The 25,799-nt window shown below is 36.7% G+C and overlaps 1 long non-coding RNA gene across 1 annotated transcript in view; it reads right to left on the bottom strand.

The window, feature by feature from the left end:
* Positions 1-1,067: 1,067 nt before the first annotated feature.
* The window catches only part of LOC148661248 (uncharacterized), a 40,124-nt gene continuing 15,392 nt past the window's right edge, over positions 1,068-25,799 (bottom strand). Inside the window, exon 3 of the long non-coding RNA XR_015939487.1 lies at positions 1,068-1,434. This is a non-coding gene — a long non-coding RNA (uncharacterized LOC148661248). The remainder of the gene's footprint in view (positions 1,435-25,799) is intronic.

Below are 25,799 nucleotides of genomic sequence, written 5' to 3'. Positions count from 1 at the left end.
AGTTCCCTACTATCTTTAACCTAAAACTACAAATTGCACTGCCTTCATTTTGCTGAATGAAGTTTGACTAGTTTCCAGCTACTAATAGTCACTGCAAACAAGCTAACAGCTTTTTCTATAATCCACATCACAAAACCTCCAACAGAATATTCATTAAAGATTTTAAAAAGAGTTTTATAACTAGCAGTTCAAATACTCATCACATCTTGCAGATTTTGGCCTGGTAAAAGGTATTTGAGAATCCGAGAAATAATAACTTGTTGGTACTATGGGTGCTCACACATATCTGTTCTGTGTTTATGGACTATAAAATTGATTTAGTTAATGCATAAAAGTGTGAATGTGGAAGACGTCTGATGTATATTAGATAATCAAATATTAAGGATAACCATATACAGTAGCACAGGAACAGACTGCTAAGATGCTTCAGGATCAGTGGCAATTTTCCTAATTCCAAGCAGTATGGAATAGAACACAGTCACACCACAGACCGCCAACAACGCATAAAGGAGTGGATTCTCATCTGATACAGAAATGTCACTTTCATAATAAATGCACACTTATTTGTAAAATCTATATACACATATCACAGCTATTTCCCCTCACTTCCTTAAAGATGGGGACATTGCTACAGTCTGTGCTTGCAGGAATTCTGATTTAGCATCGTTGAATCTTTAAAAATATGATAATAATTTAATAATGACTTATTTCACATAGCTAATGCCTCAAAGTGCTCTCTGTGTATGACATGGCAGAGACTGAAAAAAATGTGCTTTAGGAAAAACGTTGTTTGCGTCAGCAGTGATTTCAGTGATTAACACTTGTAACTTTTTGCAAAATACAGTAATGGAAAAATTCACAGTTCCTGCAGTATACAAAAGGACCACCCCTGTCTAAAACAAATTTTAATTAGAAAGAGCTTTGGTTATTTTGCTATAACTATCCTATTAACAGCATACTTGGGGTCATTCAACAGTGCACTAGAGAACCAAACACATCGGATTAATCACAATTGTCACATTAAGAACGGTTACTGAATAGGTTAAATATGTCTTTATCGAAAAAAATAATCTTGCACAAACTATTTATTCATTTTAAACTGTCATCCTACACATACATAGGCATATTTCTTAAATACAAACAATAGTTTCATTTCACAATTTTAGTTTCATGCAAAAGCAGGTTCAAAGACAATAATGTAACTGATTTCAAAGGGTTGCAGAGGGTGGACCTGCCCACCATGCACAATGCAATGCTTAATAACAGTCTTCCTTTTCTTTCGTTCTTGTGGGAGGAAATGGAAAGACAGGGACAATTCTTTGCCAAGTTCTGCATCAACAGCTACGCAGAGATCCAGAGTTCACGAAAGGATCCTGTAAAGATGGTTTGGAGACATTTTTTGACAATCGGTGGGATGCTTCTTTTACAGTGCTGCTGAGAAAAAAAAACAATCTAATTATTTCTATAGCACAAACTTTAAATAACATTCTCTCTTTCCTAGTATTTACTGAGAAGTCCTTCCAGTGTTAATTTGAACTCTGCTGAACTCCAACTTTGGTCCCTGCTATCCATAAAATTACAGAAAAGAAACTGAGGAGCTCAGAAGCTTGTTTACAGTGTTCACTCTCTCCATCAATAAAAGGCAGATAAAAGAGATCGTGTCTGCCTGACTGGGAAGTCGTGGTCAGTAAAACAGGTAAAATATTGTGAAATGTATCAGGAGATAATTGATGACCCCTTTCCTGAGGAGCTCAAACAGGGCATTGGGAAATCATTTTCAATCTTTGGCTTAGCAGACTAAAAAAAAAAAAAAAAATGCTGCTGGCTTGCTCTGTCAATTCTCACTCCTTAGGGTCAAACAAACAGCTTTTCCAGGGCCGGCTCAAAGGCTAGTGTATGGTCAGCCAAGCTGAAAATGTCCCTTGTCCTCCACAAAATGATGCAATGTAGCATTTCATTTACCGACTGTTTGTTATTTGTCATTGACAAAGTTATAATAAGAAGAGCCTTCATATTTATTGACCAGATGACCCCTACAATCCCCACGCTTCGAGTCCCATCTTCACAGAGTCCCCAAGTTGATTCTTGCAATTTCTACATTTGTAACAATGTTTTTTTTTTAAAAAAAAAGAAAGAAAAAAATCCCCAAACGAACATCCACTCCCATGCCCTAGGCCCAGTAAAAAGGAAACGCGGCAAATCCGATGACTCTCCTGTGACCTCGAGACCAATTAGCGTTTTCATGGCAAGTGATTTGTTTTTTAGTGTGTGGTAGTTGTCCAGTCAGCAACCTTCATGACTGATTAGCCGGGGCTTGGTTTGAGCAGTATCTATCCCCGAAGAAGAATTACAAAGAAACATTAAGAAAGCCAAGGAAAACGTCTTTGGTAGTCTAAGAAAGTTAGCTTGGAAAGAAGAGAGAAGAACAAAATTCCAGAGAACCCCTAAACAAAGAGCTACTTTGATGCGGAGGCATGCTGAAAGGTTTCCCTCTGGAAACTGGGGTCAGGTTGAGAGATGGTGCTGGCATGGGGGGGGATTTCAAAACAAAAACTTCTTTACCTGAACAGTAGTAATGTTTAATTGCTTTCAGAAAAGCCAGAAAACTGGAGAATCATTAAGCAGTTAACCTCTGTTTGTCCTAACAGCATTAAACAAAGCCTAATCCCCGTAATTCGTAATTTTGACTTCGGGTTTTATGCTTGCAATAGGCATTATTATACAGAACAAGCATTTACGTTTAGGGAATAAGTTGAATAATACATTGAACAGAGAATTTAGAACATAATCTGATGATTAATTTTTCAGTGAAAGATGTAAGAGGGGAACATCATAATTCAATATCTGAAGATCCAGGAAACTTGTGTTTATTCAGTTTAGAAAAGATGGTGTTTCCAATATTTTATTTATTTAGTATTCATATTGAAACTATTCCTTGAAAGAGTGCATACAGAATTATAGCCTCGATCATCCAGCTGTAAATTCCTAAATACACTTAAAAATAATTTAGGCTCTCTCACCAGTATCAAAGCATTTACATTGTCTGTTTTCCATCACTAAACACACTGACATGCTGAAAGTGAGCTCTATGAGTACAGAGTTATCCAAAAGCCACATTTAAAAAATTTGAATAGCACCTACTGTATTGTGTTGACATTACAAATTATGTTTCAAGCATGAACAAAGTTAAATAGTAGTTTTACAACTTGACACAAAGTTTGTATAACACAATGATCACCCAGTACTCTAAAAGAACATGAGATTTCATGGGCATTTCATTTATTTAATGTTTCAATCACTAAACACCTTCCTATAAAGTATTTAAATATTATACACTGAAAATAAAAATATTTTTTAAACAATACACTTCAAAACTTAAATGCAATCTAAATATATCAATGAGTGTACAGTCATAGAGTGAAAGAAAGGTTTGGTAGGAAAATTACTTTTCTTAAACAAAGTCCAGAATGACAAATTACTGTATATTTATAAAAACATTGTAAATACACATTTTGATTGAAATAACATTCCAAAAAAGGTGTCGAAAATGCTGTTTTTCCTGTCACTATTGATTCTAAAACATAAATCAGCATAGTTAAAAAAACTCTTGAGAATAATGTTGTACTGTTTTTTTATTTATATCATAAATTGCACACAAATCACCACTTTTTCCACTCACAAATGTCACAAAGAAAACATTAAGGCTTCTCAGAAAAGATTGTCTTTTGATTTGATATATTTTCAATGGCAGTTTGGGCATTTTTAAAACCTTAGTAAGGAACTTGAAGGTTTATCCTGCATGTATTGTGTTCCTTAAGACTAAAACCAATTCAAATCTCTCTTCCAAAATGCTAACAAAGGGAAAAAAAATTCAGATTATATAGTTGCTGATTTTACATGATAAAACTTACACCTGCACAGTCAGCTCTGACAGCTCTGAGTCCACGTGGCAATTAATTTCTCCATTAATTGTAAACTATGTGACAGTCATGTAAGCACCACAAAGTGAAGAAACTACGTTACAACTTAAAAAACAGAAACCACAGACTGAATCAATAGCTAATGGTGGATTGTAAATCATATTTTCTTGCAGGAAAATGGTAAGACAACAGTGGTAATTAAAAAAAGCAAGGCCTATATCATTTGCATATTTGCAAATGCAGCAAAGTACCCCTTTATTATATATTTTACAGTAATGAGCTTCTTAAAATGATATTCTCCTGTTCCATTTGTCACTCGTACTCATGTACAGCAGACTTGATGGCAGGTTAGAAATCAAGCAAAGAGCCTGACACTCTGAAGTTTAGGGAGGTATTTCTTTCCATTCTTCATCCTTTTGTGTTTGTCCTCACACTATTTGGAAATTCCAGTAATTTGAGAAGCACTTAAGGTTCTTTTCATAAGCATAGTTATTATTGTTTGTGGAAACAAAATTTTCTGATGTTCCTTTTTTTTACTTTTTGTGCTGGAAAGTTTGGTATCTTTATATTTTTCAGAATAATTCTAGGTTTGACACGGGACAAAACTGGAGGCTTTGCAGGTCCTTTATAACCCACAGATGTATTTTGTATAAAGTGTAATATGTATGCGCTATATATAAGGAATGTTTATAACCAGGAATTAACTTATAACCAGCAGGGACTCTATTATATAATTAAAGTGTCACTTAGACTAAACATAGTCCTGTTACTGTATGTGACTTCTGATATTTTGCTACAAAGATATAATGAGAAAACTATACAGTGTCAATTCTGCATGCAAAGCATGTGAAACGCTTATGCAACACACAAAGTGAAGATATCCCTGACTGTCAGGATTTAGTTAAAATCCCTCTGGAATTGGATTAGTTAAGTTGATTTCCCTAACTAACCCTTACAGCACCTCAGTGGACATTAATCTGTTACATCTGAGCATATGGCAGCCAGTATATTCTCTTCTCTGAAGGTACCCTGTGTCTTAAAAGACTACAAGCTGGTTGTAAAGAAAAAGCCATCGCCTGAGAAGACGACGTGTTTATATTTTTTACAGACCTGCCGCTTTGAAGTATGACACAGCGTAGTATCCTCTTCATTTTCTCACCCCAAATGATCTCTGCCCTAATCAGCATCGTAATTAAGAACTACTTTTCAATTTACGATGTCAATATTTTTTTAACCCTGAAACAAAGTCGGTAAATTGTTCTTCCCACTTCTAAAGGAATATACAGCATTGTGTTTTTAGACACATTGGAGGATGTGAACCATTTTCTTTCCCTTGCTTAACGCCACAAAGCAGGCCCCGCGAACACAACCTTGGGGCAGCACAGTGTGCAGAAGCCCCACGCGCTTGGGAGCACAACATCTTACAAGCTCTCTGTCCACCGCCCTTATGGCTGCCTCTGGGGTTTTGATAAAAAGTGAAACCAACAGTTTATCCTCTAACAGCGGGACTGAGAACATGCTCGGAGGGGGTGCATTGTAAGGCATTACCAAGACAATGCAGCCATATGGGGAACAGAAGGATCTCCTGCTCGCCCTTTCAAAGCGTGCCTAACGCCAACCCCAATATGCATAAGAGTGGTCACTTAAGGTTACAGTTTTTACCATAACAACTGCTGGAAAAAGTCATTTTGTTCCCATTAAGTCTTATTATCACGGGAGGCACAAATGCTTTGTGTCTTACAATCCGACTCAGTATAAACATTGTGGCTCGGGCAATGTAAATGACAATGTGTTTATTGTTTTTGTTAATCCTGTTTAAGGAAGAATGCTACCTTTGATTTTTTAATTACCAAAAAGGAGAGTAATTACAGAAATGAATGTGAAAGATAACACGGACATTGAAATAAACATGAAGTGGTGGTATCTGTTTAAACAGTAAACAGTCTATGCAGAAGCATTTGAACTACTGGAGCATATTTTAATCCAATATTTTTATCCTCACATAAATATCTGTCTTGGCTTCAAGACATTTTAAAGGATACTACTTACTTCTAAACACATTTAGTATGTTTTTTTTTTTAATGTAGAGAAACAAGAAAATTGTAGTAGTACTGGTAATAATTCATTAAACTGAAATTCAGAATTATTTGTTTGTTTTTATGTTACATACTGTACATGCAAAAAAGGTAGAAGATAGAACACATCCAATCTAGTTGCTGGAAATACTAAACCTGGCTAATCTGGGTAAAATCAAACAAAAGTTAAAAGTATATCAGTATATAGCCTTTATTCAAAGAAGATTACTGCATAATTTAATGGTCCTGTCACACTGTACATTCCTTTATGATGAAATCCAGGAACTAGTTAATTGCTTTTCTAGTCTAAACATCTTTGTATTTAAGTAAATACCTTTAATATCATTATGTCCTTCATCAGTGCTTTCTTCTTTAGCTCAGATTAGATAATGAGGAGCCTCCTGGAAGGTGCTCTGCAGAAAGCTTGCTATTTTACTCTGTTTTTTACTACTGTAATTCACGTGTTGTTGACTTTTAATAATAGTTATTTCATTTCATTGACTGAATTGACAGTAGATTCTGTATTGGACAATATCAAAGAAGACTCGTCCAGTCTGTGCTAAATTACATCATAGTGAAACTGACAGTGTCCATACAAACATCCGGTATAATTTAGTGTGTGCATGGCCACTTTTATAAGCATGTTGTACTATTTAAAGCGTGAGCAGATCTTAAAGTCTTGAAACTCATATGGCACAGCATTGGAAAGCTTGGATTCAACTGGATACTGATAAATCAGAAACGATTGCACGCAAATTACAAAAAAAAAATTAACCTCCAAACAACGACTGCTACTTAGCAAGAACCCATTCACCTAATGGGTAGCCCAGCAGTGTGTCAGCATTATAATCCTAAAATGTAATGGCTTTTTCCCCTAGAGCTATTCTCTAAAAATATAGTTCTGTATAAAATAATAGGATTTAAATTAGTTTGCCATTCCTATTATAAAATTGTTAAACATATGGCATTGCTGGAGAGGGGATGTATGTTTCCTTTTTTAACCATGTAAAACTCCTTTGTTTGCACAGAGAAAAGTGAAATTTAAAAGGTACAGATGCATTTTCGATTTGAGAACGCTTTTTTCTACATCCAGTCAAAAACAGGAGCACATAACATAACCTGAATGATTTATTTAATCCTGTTTTTGTTATTTTTTAGAGAAAGATGATTTCAATCTAAGACACAAGAATAGGAAACACTGGAGTCGCTCTGTACTGCTGCACTTCCTTCAGTCGGCCACTAGTGCAGGCCCTCCGCTCTGTGTTGCTCTGAGAACCCGCGTGAGATAACATCACGAACACAGCAGAAGGCTCCAGTTCAACACACTAGCACTCCTCCAATCACTTTCATTATAGACTTTTCCTTGGGTGATGTTGTCACAACTCACACAAATTCACAGATGTTTCTGCACCTCAACTGCTGCTTCTACTGTAAGCCAACCGCTTAGCCGGCACCCATATGAAATCAAACAGAGCCTGCACATTTCTTCCTAGTTCAGGAACTAAATCAATGCCATTAATCTTATTTTCATATACAGTATGTAAACCTGCTTTCTGGAATGAATGGAAAAGTGAGTGAACGAATAGTTCCCAAACTGAAGCGAATAGATTCAGAATGTAGGGATACAAATCCTGCTGTAAATGGAATTTCTCCTACATTATATTACTTGCAGAAGTTCTGCAAGTTTATAGTATGTTTTCAAACAAATGTTGTGCAAGAATTTCACACGACTGCTTATGTACAGTATATGCAATTCCCTCTGCTGGTCTCAGCTCTAGCAGGTTTCTTGCATTCTAACATTATACAATGGGATATTACATTGTTTAATGAGGGATATTTGAACATTTCTGACATGATGCTGTGTAGTTACAGCATGTCTAACAATCATACACAAAGTGTTTATTATTTATAGTAAAATATATTTTCATAGATCTTAAACAAACCCAGAAGATTACATGGCATAATACTGAAATTGTGAAGCCATTTATAATCATAGTTTGTTCAGAAGTAAATGTGGCAATTATTTTAACCTCAATGGGTTTTTCATGAATTATACATACAGTTTATTGAAAAACACACTGGCAATATTTAGAGTACAGAGTACAGTGTAAACAGGGCAGTGCAAATTATGGTACCACATAAATGACTTCAGTGTGATTTTGCTTACTGTTATTAAATACCCAAATGAAAAACACATCTCTGTCAGCCCTGTCAAGACAAAGAATAACACATCACAATCTGTAGCACACACAATTAAAACACTGAATTAAAACAGTGTAAATGAAGGAAAATATTTTGAATGGCGTGTTTTAAAAGGCTCTGAGTTTTACTTTACTGTGGATGTGTTTAATAAATGTCAAGAAAAAAGTTGTGCAAAGGGACTGAAAGGATTTAATTATTAGTTTCAATCCTGTCAATAATTATTGGTCCATCTGTGTGTAATAAATAGACTAGCCTCATAATCTACCTCATCATGGTTTAAGGACACCAAAGGGTCTACTAAAGAACAGCAGAGACTATTGATCCACAAGATAAATGCTCTTTAGAATGTTAATAGTCTAATTTGCTTTAATGATTTCTTTCTACTTATTCCAGCATCAGACAGAGTAATATACACTTAATAGTAAACTCGGGGCAGTGGCATAGAAACTAAATGTTTCCTTTATGAAAGTAACTATCAGGTATCTGGCCTGAGAAAGAGAATTAGGCCAATCATACTGAATTAGTTTATTTTTAAGCAAGTGTGATTATTTGATTTAATAATTATGTTTTGTATGCTGCTCTTTGCTGCTCAATTTTTATCCTAAGAGTCTTAGATTTTTCTGCTTCTCATGTATTCACAGATACTACAAGAAAAAAAATAGTTGTCTGAGAAAAATGACTGTAACCTTTGCTCTTAATTTTAAGGTATTTCTTTAATGTGCTTTTATCCCAATATTCAATACTCTCCAACCCCCTGCTCAATAAATTTAATAGAATTTCACATCATTCTAATCTGCAGCTGATCTGTTCCAGTACTGTAAATATCATAGTGGCTAAGAAACACTCTAAGCATATCAGTGACTTGGTGGCCTAGAGTAAGATTTAAGTACCCCAGCCTCTTAAATGTCTGGAAAGGTTCAGTTTGCTTAACTTTAACTTTCCACTGACATCTCAGAAGACTGTCAAAGGATATTTTTGAGAATAATGGAGAAAAATGTACTAATTTCTAAACAACCAATAGCAAAATGTACTTTTAAATGTTTATGTCCTGTAAGATTTCGCTACGGTGGTTCCAAGCATAAATTACATTGCCTTGCTGAAGTGCCATAGACCTTTTTAAAATGCTCAGCACCTACTGAGTCACATCTGCAGTTGACAAACAGCTAAGGAGTAACCTGAGTCTATGTTCTCTTTACTGGCAATTTTTATATTTTATCATTGAAGTCAATGAGCCAATCTGCAATTTACGCTATCGAGAGCGGGATGAGTGTATTCAGAACCCGGTCACACACCCAATCTCCTACTAAAGAGCACTGATAATGTAATAATGCTGCACTGATGTGCAGCCAGTAATGGAGCTGAACATCTCACATTCATCTAACACTACCTGATCATTGCTTTAACGCAGTAATACATTATCCCTGAAAACAGCTGTAAACCTCTAACTTTATCTTTAAAATGCACTCTCCTTTTTCTATGAGGCTTGGCTGTTGCTTGGCTGTTGCTCAATAATAAAAAACAACAAGTTTCGAAGTAGACGAAGAGAGATTTAAACCTCTCTGTGTGTCTCGGAGGCAGGCGCTATTCCAATGCTGAACCACAGCTGTCGATGAAAGACCTTACCGCTAATGAGTGACTTCATAAATGTTAAATTATTCTATGTACTTAATGAATATTATTCTTCCATATTTGTAAAGCATAGTAGGACTGCTTTCTGTATACTGACATTCTTACTTTAGTCCATTAGCCTGGTTGAATTAATAAAGTACAATGCAGCTCCATGAAAGTAAAGCCACTTCCCACTTCCTCTGGTGTCAGTGCACCAAGGCCTTGTGCTGTAAGACGACAGCGATTTAGGGAAAACCCATCAGACTAATTCAAATGGAGTTCACAGAGGAAGCCAGGATTTGAAGATTTGGCACAGTTATGAGCTGATAAAAGAGGTACGAGGTAGCAGACAAACCAACACAATTTTTCAGGCCTTGCCGCTGTGAGTGGACTAAAGGTCATAATAAGCATGAAGATGACAATCTCTTACTTTTGGACTCTGAGAGGAGTGAAGTCAACAGCCTGCCATATTGGTGTAGGAATGATCTCCTCTCAAGCAAATAACACATTCATATGAGTACTGCTATTTCAACATCCTGCTAAGACCTGAAACGATAAAGGAGTTAAAAGCAGTTCTTTGTCCCCAAAGGTGTCACAACCTATTGCCTCTATTATCAAGGATTTACCTGCATTCCTAATCACTCATCACAAATTAAGTAGCAGCATAAAAGCAAAGCATAAGTCTAATTTAATTCACAATACTACAGTCAGTAGTAATATTTCAGTAACCCAGTTTAAAGTGTGCTCCAGCCAGCACTTCTGTTTGTGCAGAAGGTTTCCGAATCAATCTTCATACTGCCTCCTCACAGCCATTAGCTGCACAGGTGATTAATACAGCTTTAAAATGAAGAACGTGTCATTTCGAAGAATTGGGTTTTATTCATGAAATAATAGCTTTTATTTCCTTAATATTATTTCTAAGTGAAATGCATTACTAGTGCTTTGAAACTAATCTAAAGTGCAAATGATCACTGCATTACTGTTACAACACTTTAAAATTGAACAATTACCATTATGCAAAAAACGCAGTGTGAGGAAAAGGAAACACTACCAAAAATGTGCAAGGTAAAGCTTTGTGGGAAAAGAACTAATTGAAGTTGAGCTGGCTCATTTGCTCGTTAATAGCAGGGGTACACTACTTAGGATCTTCAGGGTCAAAGGAGCTCCTGGTTTTTGTTCCACCTACAGTCTAAATTACATAATTGAACTAATTAATTTCTTAATTGAGCCCATTTAACATCTTTTGCGGTTTCAATTATTTAAATCTAGCCATAAAACCAGTGTGGTGGAGTCCTGGGATTGATGATGATGATGATAATAATAATAATAATAATAATAATAATAATAACTCTGAAAACCCCTTGTGCTGAGATGTTATGTACTTGGTATCCATAGGAAACTACTGAGCTTATTTAAATAGATTATATGCTTAGGTTACTTCTGAGAGTACATTTTGAAATGAATAACTGTTTTAGGATGTACTGATGAAAGAAGAACACAAATCATTAATAAATCGAGCATCAATGTCTTCACACTCTTTAAGGTGAATCCCGTGTGCCCTAAAGTATGCAGTCAGCTACTAAATATGATAGTGTTTTCACCTGTCACTCAGCCAGAGGGAGAGGAAACTTTCTAAAAATGCAGCATCTGTCGTGAGTTCTGTGTGGCAGAGGCATAAAGTTTCTAGGTTTCCTCTAGGGTCACGTCCCCTCTTCTTTCACAAAAGCAAACGGTCCCTCTCTATCAGGACTGCATGTACCAGCGGTCACCAGATCTCCTGTCCAGCCAAGGCAATTTTACACGTACATTTGCTATGAAAATATAGAAATATAAACATGCGGGAATTTTGAGTAACTTTCCATTTTTTATTTAAATAAAAAGCAACGTAAGATATCTGATTTGTTCAGGCTTAAAATATTATTTCTCAATACAATAATCTAGAAACTTACAAATAATAAGCTTTATTAGGACAGTGAAGACCCTAATATCCCATTTCAATTTAGTCTTTATTCTTCTTTGTACAGTTGTGAATTGCTGTAATAAATCAATGTAATAAAAAATAAGATGATAGGATTTCCTACCTAACAACCAAAACAGACTTTCAAGCTTCCCCTCTTTCTTTAAAATACATCAGCATACAGCAGGTTACTGTTGGAGAGTGGTGAAAAAACAGCAAGAGAGACTGAGAGGCAGAGAAAGACAGAGACAGAGAGGAAGGGAGCAGTGAGCAGAGACAAGAGTGTCCCTGGAAGGTGACATCTGCTATTAACCTTATATCAGGCCATTTTGTAAATCAATGTCACTCACATTTAATAACAAGTGTAATCAAAGGAATTATGCAAATTTAATGTGATGCTTCTTGCATTATGCAAATCTTCTCCAAATTTAATGAATCCTGACACCTGCCCAGCCCCAGTATAGAGCTCCGATATTTTTCTCTCCTGTGTGTGGCAGGTTTGCTGACGATACACACTCTGTAAGAAAAGGAGGGAGAGAGAGAGAAGGAGAGAGAGGATGAAGGTACTGTAAGGAGGAAAAACCTGAAGGCATTGATGTTACTGTCAACGCGGAAAGGAAGCAATTTTCTGTGGATTGTTTTTGAAGGTAATATTACTTTGAGCCTATATGACTCTAAATTTAACCCCACATCTTCAAAATATTTCGAATAGTCTTTAATAACCAGAGGGCTTCGGCCTGCATCGAGATGCAGTCAACTGCTACAGCATAACCAAATGTTACAGAATAAAACAGCATGTCATGGTGCCATTTGACATGGTGAAATGAGATTAGATGAAATTCATTTCTAAGTGGAGAAAATTACAGCCCTTATTCTGCAGCGCAAATCCCCCCCCCACCACCCCCCACCCCCCCTCACCCCCAGAGCAGAGATGCATTCAGGCATGAAAGCTGACATGCTTATGGAATGACCTGACCAGCAAAGCCACCACGAGTGAGAGCGACAGTCTTATTGTTTTAAACACAGAAAATGTGCACAGTGCATACTCATGCAAACATTCTCCACACAGCACAGAGAAGGCAGGAACGAGCTGTACTGGAGTCATAATGGTGTCTCAAATAACTAAATATATAAATGAGCTCTGCTTATAGGTCTTGTGGCACAAGGAGAAGGGAACTACTGTACTATACCGTGATAATGTTGCCATTTCTTAAAAATAAATCAGACTTTTAACAAAGGCAATTATTTTCATGTTAACATACTGTAAGTGTGGTAACATTTAACATTGAGGGTGGTGTATGTGGGCTTTGTGGACAAAAGAATGTCACAGTGAGGGAGATGCACATTGGAACTTAAAACTGGAAAAATTAATAGGATATCTGAAGAAAACAGGTGATTTAAAAAAAGAAAGTGCTGGAAGCTGAAGACACTGTTACAGATTAATATTTATGCCACTCCATTCAAGAGTAAATGATTACTAATTTCACATAAAACAAGTAGTTCTGAAAATGTCCATGAAAGTGAAGGTCCATTCTTTTCTCTGGTAACAGCGGACGTAATGGTTCTACTCAAATTCACAGTCTTATTCATCGAATTTCTATACTACAGGTGTCGAAAAAGTGCAGAAATAATAGAACTCCTCGAGAACGACACTGTAGCCATAGGGAGCCACATACTGACGCATGCAGATAGACTTATTTCCAGGCAGCAGGCTTGAGGGATCTCATGAGCTACAGTATATGAAAAGATGATTAAAATGAGTAAGATTTTACTGCTGTTGTGCAGCCTCCCCCATTGCCCTTATAAAATACTGTTAGCAGCTCTCCTGTGTTGTCCTGCGCATTCAGCATCGGTCTCTGGAAAGTTATGTCTCTGAATGTGTCATTGACTACATGGCCTTCCCAGCTGCCTATCCACAATAAGACAGGCAGCAGTGGGGCTTCCTTAATGATTCTGGTCCTTTAAAGGTTAATTGCACCTGTTAATTCCAGCTAATGACGGTCTTGTTCTATAATATACATTGGTTGACTATGAAACCTTTTTTCAACAGCAGCTCTTTTTAATAATGTAAGGTCCTACAGCACATTCGGTATGGGTTCCTCCCATTGGTGTTTGTACCGTAAAACAAGGCAGACTAAATAATAGTTGGTGTCTAAAGCTGCCATATTGCAGCCTTGCTTGCCAACTGATCCACTGAGTCTATGTGCAGCCCCCCATCTGAACAAAGATGGCACCTACTAATCACCTGCTAGCATTGTAGGGTAAAGCAGAAAACACATAAAACTCAATGAGTACCCTTCAGTTCCTTATCCTGTTTATGGAGGGGATCCAAGGTTAAGGAGGCCTTCTTCCTACTGTATCTGGCAGAAGCATTGGGATTTTTTCCCTGTCAGTATCTTAACCTCAATCATGGCTCTCCATCAAAACCCATCCCTGTTTTGTGTGTTTCAAAACCAGAGCTGGGATGCACCAGTTATTTGTTTCTACTTAGATTTTAGCATCTTTATTTTCTTTACTAACTCTGATTTCAAAAATTATGAAAGTTAAGATGTAGCACTTACACATTTCTTTATGATGCATGCATTTGGATGGTCTAACCTAGGTCATAGACTCATTTTAAATTTTTGTCTTTAATTGCATGAGCTTCACTTTGAAGACAATTCAGATAATTTTTTGGGCTTAAGTCTGATCAGTCAGTTACAAAATCTGACTAAATTTCCTAAAGTGCTGTTTTGTGACTGCAGTGTTTAGCTGTGTTGGGATGACAACATCAAAAAGAAGCCGAAAGAAATTTCAAAAAGACATTTTAGTATATGGATGACTGATCCACTATGCCAATAATTTAGTTTGTAAAAATGTATGAAATATGAAGAAACATAAATGCCATGTTGAAACCCCTACAGATTTAATCAGCGTCACATTGTGTATCATTTCTATCACAATCCTATATCTACCATCAAAAGCCTGTAAGCTAAGATTCCTACAGTATGATAAGTGAAAGAAGTGAACATAAAATGGTAAACCTTTCTGGGCACTCTTCATTAGTGTTTCTTAATTGGAAGTTTACATCAATGCTACTCACCAAACCCTCTCCAATGACCCCATTGCTGATTGGCTACTGAGAACTCAGAAGATCAATGATTATGTATTGCCACTCTTAGTAGTAAGCCAAACCAGTTCTCTGTTAAGTGCATGTGGTACAACCAAAATAGGATTAGTTCTAACATATCAGGAACAAGTAAATAGCTAATAAATGTTTTACAAGTTAACACAAAGATGACCTTAAGCATAGCTGATGCAGCCTAGCCTTAGCACCTGGGAAAGGTGTGGAATGCCCTTTTGTCTTGGGGACCTTTAGTTTTTACTGGAAAATGAGGTGAGTATACAACAAAGGATGCATTATGGGTAGCACTAGATCACCTAAGACACTTTGCATTTTGGGGCATAATACTGCTACACTGTGATTTTTATACAGCAGTTCATTTCTGTAATGGCTGATAAACTGCTAGCTCTCAAAGCCACTGTAAACTTTTAGCCCTCATTTCGATCTTAACGTCTTCCCCGAGAAAAATAAATGCCAGTTTATCCCTTAGGAATCCCATCAGAAGGTGGGGAGGTTAGTTAGTTTTCATGGCCATCTAGACCCTGGGCCTATGAAAGGCTGCCAAAATTAATGCTAATTATACTGCCATCTGCGAGGTGGCTGTTATGTAGACACCTGTTCACAAAGAGCCAAGCTAAGATTATCAACACTCAAGTGGCATACAGTCAAAGAGAAAAATACTTTATCTCCCATTTCTGAATGCAATATTAACAACACTTGAAATGTCCTTATTTTGCATGCTTTACAAAGGAAAGTGAATGCTGCGCTCTTTATGTGTAGTGGCCCACAGTTAGATCTACTTTCCACTACTGTGGTCCTTGTCTGCGATTGAATTGGCATTCCAAAGGGGGGTGAAATACAACACACTGCTAATCCACTGAGCCACTCCTTCAATACAGAGGAGTCTTCGTTCCCCCTGGCAACTCAACCAGAGGCAATGATTAATGCTCTCTCTCTGCTGGAGAATTGTCCACTTTTGAACAATTTATCAAATAAAAAGGAATCATTTGGCCTCCCGTGATTAATATTCTGTAGTACCTTTACAACTTTTGAGGCTAATAAGGGCCAGTAACATTAGGCTGACTATTGCAGAAGAAGCCAATAAACCATGTTGGGGTGTTTGCTCACTGAGACCGTGACCTGTCAATTTGCTGCCCCTAAGAAGAGTTCTGCCATTAGAAGGACATGAGAAACAAATGAGGCCAATTCCTCCACCAGCGTCCCATCTGATATGTCAATAAAAGCCCAGAAACCACAGGATGCTTTAAAATAGATTTCTCTTGAAGTCAGACAGGGAAAAGAATATATCTAACTTCCTTCCAATCGGTGAGTCATCCATTCGGAGAATGGGCTACTGGGAATGATGAAGCAGGTGCAATCCCATCTTATAAGAACTGTGGGAAATTTGGAATTTCTTCCAAAACGAGGAATTTATTCATTTCATATGAGCAGTGGAAAGTACAAAGGCTCAAAGAAAAGAAGATGTTAATACATTAGTCCCACATGTTTAGCCTCTCTTTATACAAATGTCACACCTGGGGTATAAATTGCTCACTTCTTTTATATTTCTGTCTTTGTTATATACACCTGAAGTATGAAAGTGATAGTAAAACTGGAATTTGATGAAGCACATGTAAACAGTAAGCAGACTGAAAATTATCTATGGTGGATGATTCTCTTGCACACAGTATATCTCTGGTTGATCACCAAACACATCATGACCTTTGAAATTCTTGAAGTAATAAAAAATATTTTACTATAAAACTACTAAACATTTTTAAAAATCTACTAAAATGTACTAAATCCTAAATCTACTGTAGTACAATTAATGTGCATCTATGCACATTAGACATGAGATGTGTAGAATCTCAGATATTTATACCAGTACCTAAAAATAAAAAGATAAATCTTCTTAAAGGCTAAATCCATTTAAGATTGTATGTAAGATGAATAATTGTCTTTGAGCAACTTCAGTACTGTCTCTGATGCCTCAGTTAATTTAATCCTGATTGTGTTATCTGAAGATTACAAAGTTTTAATTGAAATGTACTAATGAGCACCTTAACTAAATAAACAGCATAATGAACTGAAAGTATATTAAAATCAAAAACAAAAACATATCTTGCTCTTACTAATCTATAAATCTGAATGGCAGATGCTTCATAGTGATGTAGAGGACCATGTTAATGTCTAGATGGGTACTTTGCTGGGTAAAGTACTAGGTACCCCACTCGGGATTCAAACCCACAACCTTTCATTATAGTACTTAACACAAAACCTAACTCTCCTCCACACTGCTAGCACATATAATGTTATATTATGTGCCATAAAATATCCTCTAGTTGTCCTACAAACATGTGAGTAAAGCCAGCCCGCATCTGACTTCTGATAAACGATACAGGTGTCATATCACACTCCCATTTTAAAACAACAGTGAAAACTATGGTAAGATTCAACCTGCAATGGATTTACTTGTATGGAATTTTCTCGTTAGATTTTAACACAGAACCTAAAATTCAATTCAAATCCCATCACAAGTGTTTAAGATTAATGCACAGAGTGCCATTTTATGGCTGTGAATAATTCATTTCAGTATGACTTCCCATGCTGAGTGATCTTTTTTGTTCTCATATTAAAAAAGCCATGCAAAGTCATACATTTTGTCTTTCTTCCTAAACTTTGGCAACTTGGAAAACACTCACATGGGTCATGGTGAAAAAAGCCATTTTGTGATGGATTGATGTTGATAAAGAACTTCACAACAACTGTGGAAGATGCCATTGACAGATGACTCCTTCATTAGTTCCATAGGACATCTTGGCTTTTACTGAAAAAGGCAATTCAATATGCTGTACAGAAATACGTAAGACATTTTCTCAATGAAAAGTTGTGGTATAATGCTTTTGAAAGAAGGAATATTTATAAGAAAAAAATATGGAAGATATCTACCTAATAAGCCAGCCATACAGTTATACAGACAGAACATTAAGGGCACATGTGAGTACAGCAGGGGTCACCTATATTTTATAGAATGATTGAAATCACATCCCTTTGCCCAGAATGTTTTGAACAAGAAAGGAAACATGCAATATTCCAAGTGACAAAAATTATATTTTAATTTATGGAAGCATTTTATTTGGTGTTTAATATTTGAGCATGCAAGTTATACAGATAAGCAATTTTCAGTATGCACAAATGCGCAAAACATTTAGGATCAAATTTTCCATATAGAAAAACTTGTGACACAAGCATATGTTCAGGTGGTTTGAGTCCTCAGGCTCCAATCTGCCTTTCTCCTTCTGACTTACAAGATAAATTGTGGAGGCCATTTATCCATTATGTTATTCAAAACACTCACCATATGCATTGCTATTAGTAGATTGGGAGCAGAAGACATTCTTTTTTTCAAAGTTAAATTTAAAAAAAAAATCTTAATTGATTGTAAATTTAGTTTACAGGGTTGTATCAAAAGGAGACTCAAAATTATTCAACAGCTGGCAAAGTCTTATGACTTTTATTAACAACTTACAAGTTTAATGAAGTGATAATTGCTTTTCTATTACGGGACTATCAGAATGTTGAAGTAATGCAAACAGATTTGCATGGGGAAGACAGATAACTGTGGCACGTGGCTTACAATGTCATTACAATGTATTGTGATAGCGGAAAAAAAAAAACCAACTAAGGGGCAAATGAAAGTACATGAATGAAAACAAAATTTACAAGCATAAAATTACCCAGAGCTTTCACTCGTCTCCCAGAAATACATTAAAGACTGTATAATGTAATTTTGTTTTAAAAGGCTCAAATTCAAGCCTTGGGCAAAAGCACAGAGCTGAGACTCAGATCTGATCCACGTCTACCGATTAAATCTGGAGAGATCGACTTTTAGATTCTCTTAGTGCCTTCCTGAGAGCCTCTCGCAGGGCTCTGATCTCCTGGTAAACTGCCCAGTGGTATCAACAGCCTCTACTCTGCCCCTAGCTGGAACCAGACAGTTAAGCAGAAAAGGATGTCAGGTTAGAAAAACAACTGTCACGGCATTTGAAGCGATAATTAACACTAGGGTGCTAAAACATCGTCCTCACAGCATGGGCCGCAGCCACAGTTCTGATCCAGGTGCGGGAGACCTCAGGCCTGGCTACTTCCAGCTAGGCCAATTACAGGCCATAAACTTCACCAGAGCCACTGTCAGCTCGGCACTGTCTGCTGCAGGGGGCAGGTAACACAAGGCCACAGCCAAACCTGGCCCAGGAGGCTCCACACTACAGAGTGTACAGTTTTCCAAGATGGGAAAAAAAACCAGCTCCTAGTTTCTCAAATTGATCCGCTTTCATTCAAGTTCCGTAGCTCTTTCCGTCAAAGACTTTCTGTCAATTCCTGCCCTGAAGTGAATATGAATTGAATCTTACACCCCTGAAAACATAAAGGGTCATCAGAAAAGGGAAAATCAAATATCACTGTCCCCTACCATAGTATTTGCATCTTGATTTAGTGGTAATAATAGCAACACCATTTTTTGATGATAGATTGCACAACAGACACCTGCATTACAATAACGTTTGCACTGCATATCAGTCACTAGGACTGCGGCTTTAAGGCAAAACCTGATGCGACTGTGTTTTTCTGAAGCTAATATTCAGGATGTCCTCTGGGATGTTCTTGAAAAAATTAACATGCCATGTGTTTTTTTTTTGTTTCTTTCGTATTACTGATTCAAAACAATTTTTAAACTTAAACATTTGGGTCTTTTCATGTTAGACCATGTAAACCCCATTATCAGAATATATACAGTAATATGTGAATAGTTGTGCCTCATGGTTAAATATACTTCTGGTAGGACATTTTTCTAAGAACTACTGTATGATTAATATCTATAAAACACAAATGATTTTTGAACAGAACAAAGTATGTCCACTAAAGGACTATGATATTGTTTCTTTTTTTATTTTTTTGTTGAATGACGGTGTTTCAGACAAAAAAATACGGTATCGACAAATATAAAAACATTTTTTCTACTGGTGGAATAATTTCAAATGTGCTTGATTTCATCAGGCACACTTCAGGGACTATTTTTCCCAGGTGACCCTACTGACCTCTAGGGTAAGTTGTGAACCTTGAACTTTGCACTTTTTTAATTGGGAACCATGTTTGAGGCATGGTAATGTGCATGGTGTAATCTTTTGAAAATTTCAGCGCAGACAGAGCAAGTAATGTTGTGCATGTTTAAAAGTCATTTCCATAAGTAAGTGCAATTTCTGTACAGTTTGTTCCTGTTTAATGAAGTGAAATCTTGTTTGCATTCCTCCCAATTTCGCTAGGAAACCCACTCAAGCATCAGTGTCAGAATTAAGGAAATAAAAATTAAAACCCTGCTATCTTTAACTGAATAGTATACCATTAAAAGTAAACCTATTGTTTGCACGTTAAATGTTTTTGGTGATCTTTAGTTTTAGCTTTTCAGTAAGAGGTTTTTTATTGTTATTATTTGGGACTATTTAAGCGATCTTAATGACACAAAATGCAAATGATATAAAAAAGAGAAAATGGCTAACATTTATTTATTCTCGCTGTTCTCTTGTCTTGTTGGTGTCATTAGAACAGCTCGTTGCGTCCCATTCTCTCCCATTATCTCGGCTATCAGCATAGCCCAGCAAGATTCCAACAGGGCTATAAATACTTTCCCTCGACCACATACGGCTCCCACATCATCTCCTAGCCACAGCTTAATGATAGGAAAAAAAATCTAATGTGTTTTCTCTTTTTTTTTCTGAATTTTACATTGCCAGCAAAAACACCAACAAACCCTTAAAGTTATATGTAGTTAAAAAGGTACATTAACACCTCATTTCCAAGATATCTGATAAGATGAATAGACATATTATGAGGGTATCGTCATGCAAGATGCGGAAATGAGTTCTGTTTTATGGTGTCAGGGTCACTGATACAAGGTGCACACATCCATTAGCAAGTCTCATGTGCAAAAATGAAAAGAAAAAAAGAAGAATTTGTTATGAAGAAGGCTATACTTCACGTTTAGGCCTAAGACACAGATCCCATTTGGATTCAAATATCCATTATTAAAATCAGACTGTTCAGTGTTTTGTTTTTTTGTCTGTTCTATTCTATTTTGTAAAAGAGTCTGTGTCTGGGCAGCATGGCAGTATGGAAGTTAATGGGCCTTGGTTCTGGGTTCAAGAAGAGATTGTGAGGAGTTAGCATGTTCTCCATGCGTCTACCTCACAGCATGCAGATCAGGCTTGCTTTTTGGTGCTGAAATGTCCCCCAGAGTTTGCCCCTTTTCTCATTAGCTGACCAAATATGGCTTGAAAAACTGCCTCGCTCTCACACACACATGGCACATGAGACAGATGATCAATCAGGCTACTCATGAACATACAGGTACTCTAAGAGAAACAGGTATAGCACCTAGCAAAGGTATCAAAACTATTTCATAAAAACTGTGGATTTAATTACTAGAATACAAACATCATTAAGATAATACATTATGTATATTTTATGTAGAAATTACATATGAGACAATTAGTTTTTCTAAATTGCCTAGGTATAGGTTTTAAAGGTTACCAAATGTATAGTCACTAATGTCAAATGTTGGAGGTCGGCTCAGAAACTTGTAATGTTAGTTTTTTTAGATATTATCACACTTAGCAATTGTGCACAGCAAATGGTAATAATCTTTTGCTCATTTCCTGAGCTTTAGTAAGACACACAGTTTAACACCAAAACTGTTACACAGTTTTTTTGTAAGACTTTAACAATCCTTTGAAAGTCACAAATTTGTCTTAACCACAACAGACACCACAACACTGTCTAATCAAGGGGCATGTATGGAAATTCATGGCTTATTTAGATTTAAACTATTCGCAGACACTATTCCCTGTGGGCAAGGTTTTGTGATGCTTTAAACAGAGTTCAAAGTTTTATTTCAGAAGTGTTTGTGGTCTTTGTTTATTTAATAATCTGTTAAGGGGACACTAGAAGGCAAGAGATTCAGACAACTTAACTCACAAAAGTTAAAGAATGAAAAAATCTGTCATCTCCAATACCAACTCGCAATTACCGTATAATGTTTACTGCTTTTCCGAGTGCGCTTAAAGTATCATAAAGACAAGTGCTTTATGATTTAGAAAATCCCTCTATAATCTAAAAACCTATGACAGACTCTACCAGGTTCTTTTAAAAAAAGGTTTAAAAAAAGTGGAACATGGTGTGAAAATCTCCATCTCTGAAATGCAACATGACGTTTTATTAGAACATTTTAGCACCTGAGACTTTCAACTGTGACGGCTCAGAGGCCGTGTTTATTCCTTTTACATTCAAGAACAATAACCTTGAAAAGCAAGTGCGTGTCACCAGATGTTCCCAATCATTGTCTTTATCGGCTGGCACAGGTCGAGGGACGTGCGATTGCAACAGCGAGGAAGGATGCAAAATAAACTGCAAAACCAAGCAGGACAAGCACACCGCACAGGCCTGGGAGGAGCCTCTCAGACATGTCTAAACCTGTCAGTCAAGAGACACAACTGCATCCTGTTGTTTTTCTGTTTAAATATTGGTTGTAAAGCGTATTTAAAGTTGTCCTCTAAAATCTACTCAGGTGTTAAGGACTAGACAAACAAAGATGCAACTAAGGTACTTCCTGGATGGTCAGTGAGGCCCATGACATAGAGGACAGTGTGTGCCTCATTTCCTTCTTCTAATCAATGTTTACACCCATCAGGGTGGGGATGGCCATGTAAGGCACTTATAAATCACCGGCTGACGGCGCTGTATCCAGAAGAAGCACAGAGACTCCAAGTGTTTTTTTTTACTGCTTATTTGTTTTCAGGGTGATCTCACTCTCTCTCTCTAATGGGTGCTGTGGAATTACAGCTAATTAAGGATGTAAATGGTGCCGGAGAGTGACAAAGAGCCTGCTTGTAATTCTGCACTAAATTGTCTCTTACCTCAGCAGAAAATTTATCACAGGAGGCAATGTCAACTTTTACAGGGGAGGGTTATTTGCATTTTTGCATTCATTAGAGCTACCTCCTCCCTGGCTGACATGATCGCACCACAGATACTACTGTATGTGCCCCTGAGCAACCTGTGGTCTGATGGGCTCTACTTCACAATGTGCATTAGTTCCCCCTTTACCACCTAGCCATTACCACATGTCAAAGAGGAACAGTATCAAAGATCAGGAAGCAGAGTCTACAGGATGGCCTACTTCCGCTGTCTGTAGTCCAGTCTCAAGGGGTCAAAACATTTGAACCCGTCAGGAACAAAGTGATTTGGCAATCACAGGGTTAGAATTCAGGGTTTTGCCTTTGGTGCTGTAATTACCACTACACTATAGCACCTCATATCACCTTTTCACAACATGAATTCTGAGGGAATAGAGATTCCCATCTCGCTAAGGGTTTGTTTATTTTTTCTTATCAGCTGTTCCTGTTTTGACACACAAACACCAGCGACGTAAAAAAGGCCAAAAAACATAATTATAAGCTAATACCTGCTTATAAGCTATGAAAAGATCATAGAAGGCAAAGCTGCATGTATTTAGCAATAATTATAAATAATAATAATAATAATAACTACTGCACCCAAGGTCTTCAAGAAGGGCAAAACTTTCACAAATCCTTCTTTGTAATGCCCAGGCGAAGCATCTATACCTCATACCTCAATGTGAGAGAGTGCAAAATTTTCTACGATTTTCTACGATGTTGCTTTCCTGTGTGACTGAAAAAGTACTGAAAAAAAATTGTGCTATAGGGCTGTTCGATGTACAGTACATTTATCTCTTCATCTAAATCATTTTGGTGTTGCACTGCCTGTAAAGTTCTCATTGAAGTGGCTTTTATGACTTGTAGTTATGTAGTTTTATGACTTTTAGTTAAAAGTGCATTGTGTTAAACAGCTGAGTAGACCTAACTCAGCAACAATATAAACAGCCACCCCACAGCAATGTAGGTTTACACTGAAATGTTTGGTAAAAAATAGTATTCTGTCAAGAAATTTTAATTTGAAAAATAATAAGTGGACAAGTTAGGATTTCATGATTTTGTTTTCATGATTTTGAAAACAAAATTGAATGAATTAGAATTCTGTGTAATTTATTTTCAGATACCCCCTCTTAGATGTGGTATTTTACCAAATTAAAAATTGAAATACAACAGCTCATTGCTTTATAATCAGCAGTAAGTAAGCTACAGTATGTATTCGTTTTATTTGGAATGAGCTTTTGAATTAACATTAGGGACCAAAAACACAGATTAGTCACAGATAGAGTATATCTAATATGTCTAGAAGTGACAAATGTATCTTCAGAAAAGCCATAATGTAGGCCAGCAAAGCACACCTGAACTGATATTTTCCCCTACAACTTTGAAAAGGCTGGAGACAAGACATAATGACATCCCCAAGTAAAATACCAAGCTTGTTCTTGGTACACACAGATGGATACTAAGGAGCAGCCACAGTTTCTATTTTTACTTCCCTGTCTCCTGGTTTTGTTTGCTGTGTGTAACAATCCAGTCCTTAATTATACGTGCTTGCAGGATGGCAAAACATGTTTTAATCACCACATTTGATGCTCTGTCATGGTGACACTTCCTATAGTCAAAGAAACTAGCGCAAAGCCTATGTTGTTCCAGTAACAGCTAGCTACCAGCAGATAAGCTTGATTCCATGGACAAGACAGACATTACCCCATTCTATTAACATTTCAAATCCTTACAAATTAAGCCATTGTCTTGGTGTTCTACTGAGGCAGCGAGTGGGCTGAGGGGAATATTGGGACGACAGGAGGCAGTCAAAAAGAACAATCAAAGTGTGGGCCGTGATGGTGAGGATTGATCGACTCCCGGTGATGTATTTATTCATTTCTCTCAACGGCTTTTTTTTTTTCTACTCGGCTCAATCCATTTAGATTTAAGTAAGGCACTGCTTGGCCCAATTATTTATACAGTTCCATTAGTCCACATTGTAGTCAATTCATTCATCAATTTGCGTGTTTGTTAAAAGCCTATCAGTCTGAACCAGTTACCCGGCTAGGCTAGATGACCTGCACTTGCTCCCTTTGGTTTCTGGTAGCAAATCAGAAAAAAGCAGGAGATACACAGGGAGGGAGCCTTAGCCTTACAGACGAAAGGCGAAAGAGGAAGGCACACTTTGCAGCTCAAAGATCTCATCATTTTTCAAAGAAATCCATGATTAGTGCACTTTAATAAATTGTAACATTGTTAAAGCGAAACTTCTCTTCACAACTGATTTCCTCCAGACCAGCACAGAAGACTGAAAAACTGAAATGTCTAGAAAATGATCAATCAATAGTCAGATCGTCAATGGCATTATTCAAAGTCGGCACTACCAGTGTCTTTGCAGCTGCATGAAGAAGGAAAAGCATTTTACAACAAAGTGAAATTTGAATATGGTAATGCATCCTTCAGGTTCTTTTAATGAAATTATATATCAGCAGCTCATCATCACAGGTATCACTACTTATGAAAAAAGTTTGTTTTTTTCTACACAACCAACATCACTATTTAAATGACTGTGTTTTCACTTGGGAATACATTGTCTTTTTGCATTTCATGTTGACAAACTGCACAAAGAATACAGCAATATCACATTGATATTACATTTTGCAATGAATATCTAAATGTATTGTAACATTACATTTTAGCAATCATTTTATTTGTAGCACAATACATACTTTTAAGTGTGTCTTTTGTCTTTCTGAAAGCATAAGTGCATCACTGAAACATTTTTTATTCAGTTATTATATATTATTTAAGTGTGAAATAAATATAATACATTGACACGCTCAAAAAGTGTAAAGTAATGCTTAATTTCCCCTTTAACTCAGGAACAGTATTGAGTCCAAGATTTTAGCACTGCTTTTCAATTTTTCATGGGAACTGAATGAACAA

Source organism: Lepisosteus platostomus, chromosome 6 (genome assembly GCF_059453375.1).
Source record: "Lepisosteus platostomus isolate fLepPlt1 chromosome 6, fLepPlt1.hap1, whole genome shotgun sequence".
NCBI lineage: Eukaryota > Metazoa > Chordata > Actinopteri > Semionotiformes > Lepisosteidae > Lepisosteus > Lepisosteus platostomus.
The sequence above is the reverse complement of the archived record's forward strand: the minus strand, read 5'-3'. Positions and strand labels throughout refer to the sequence as shown.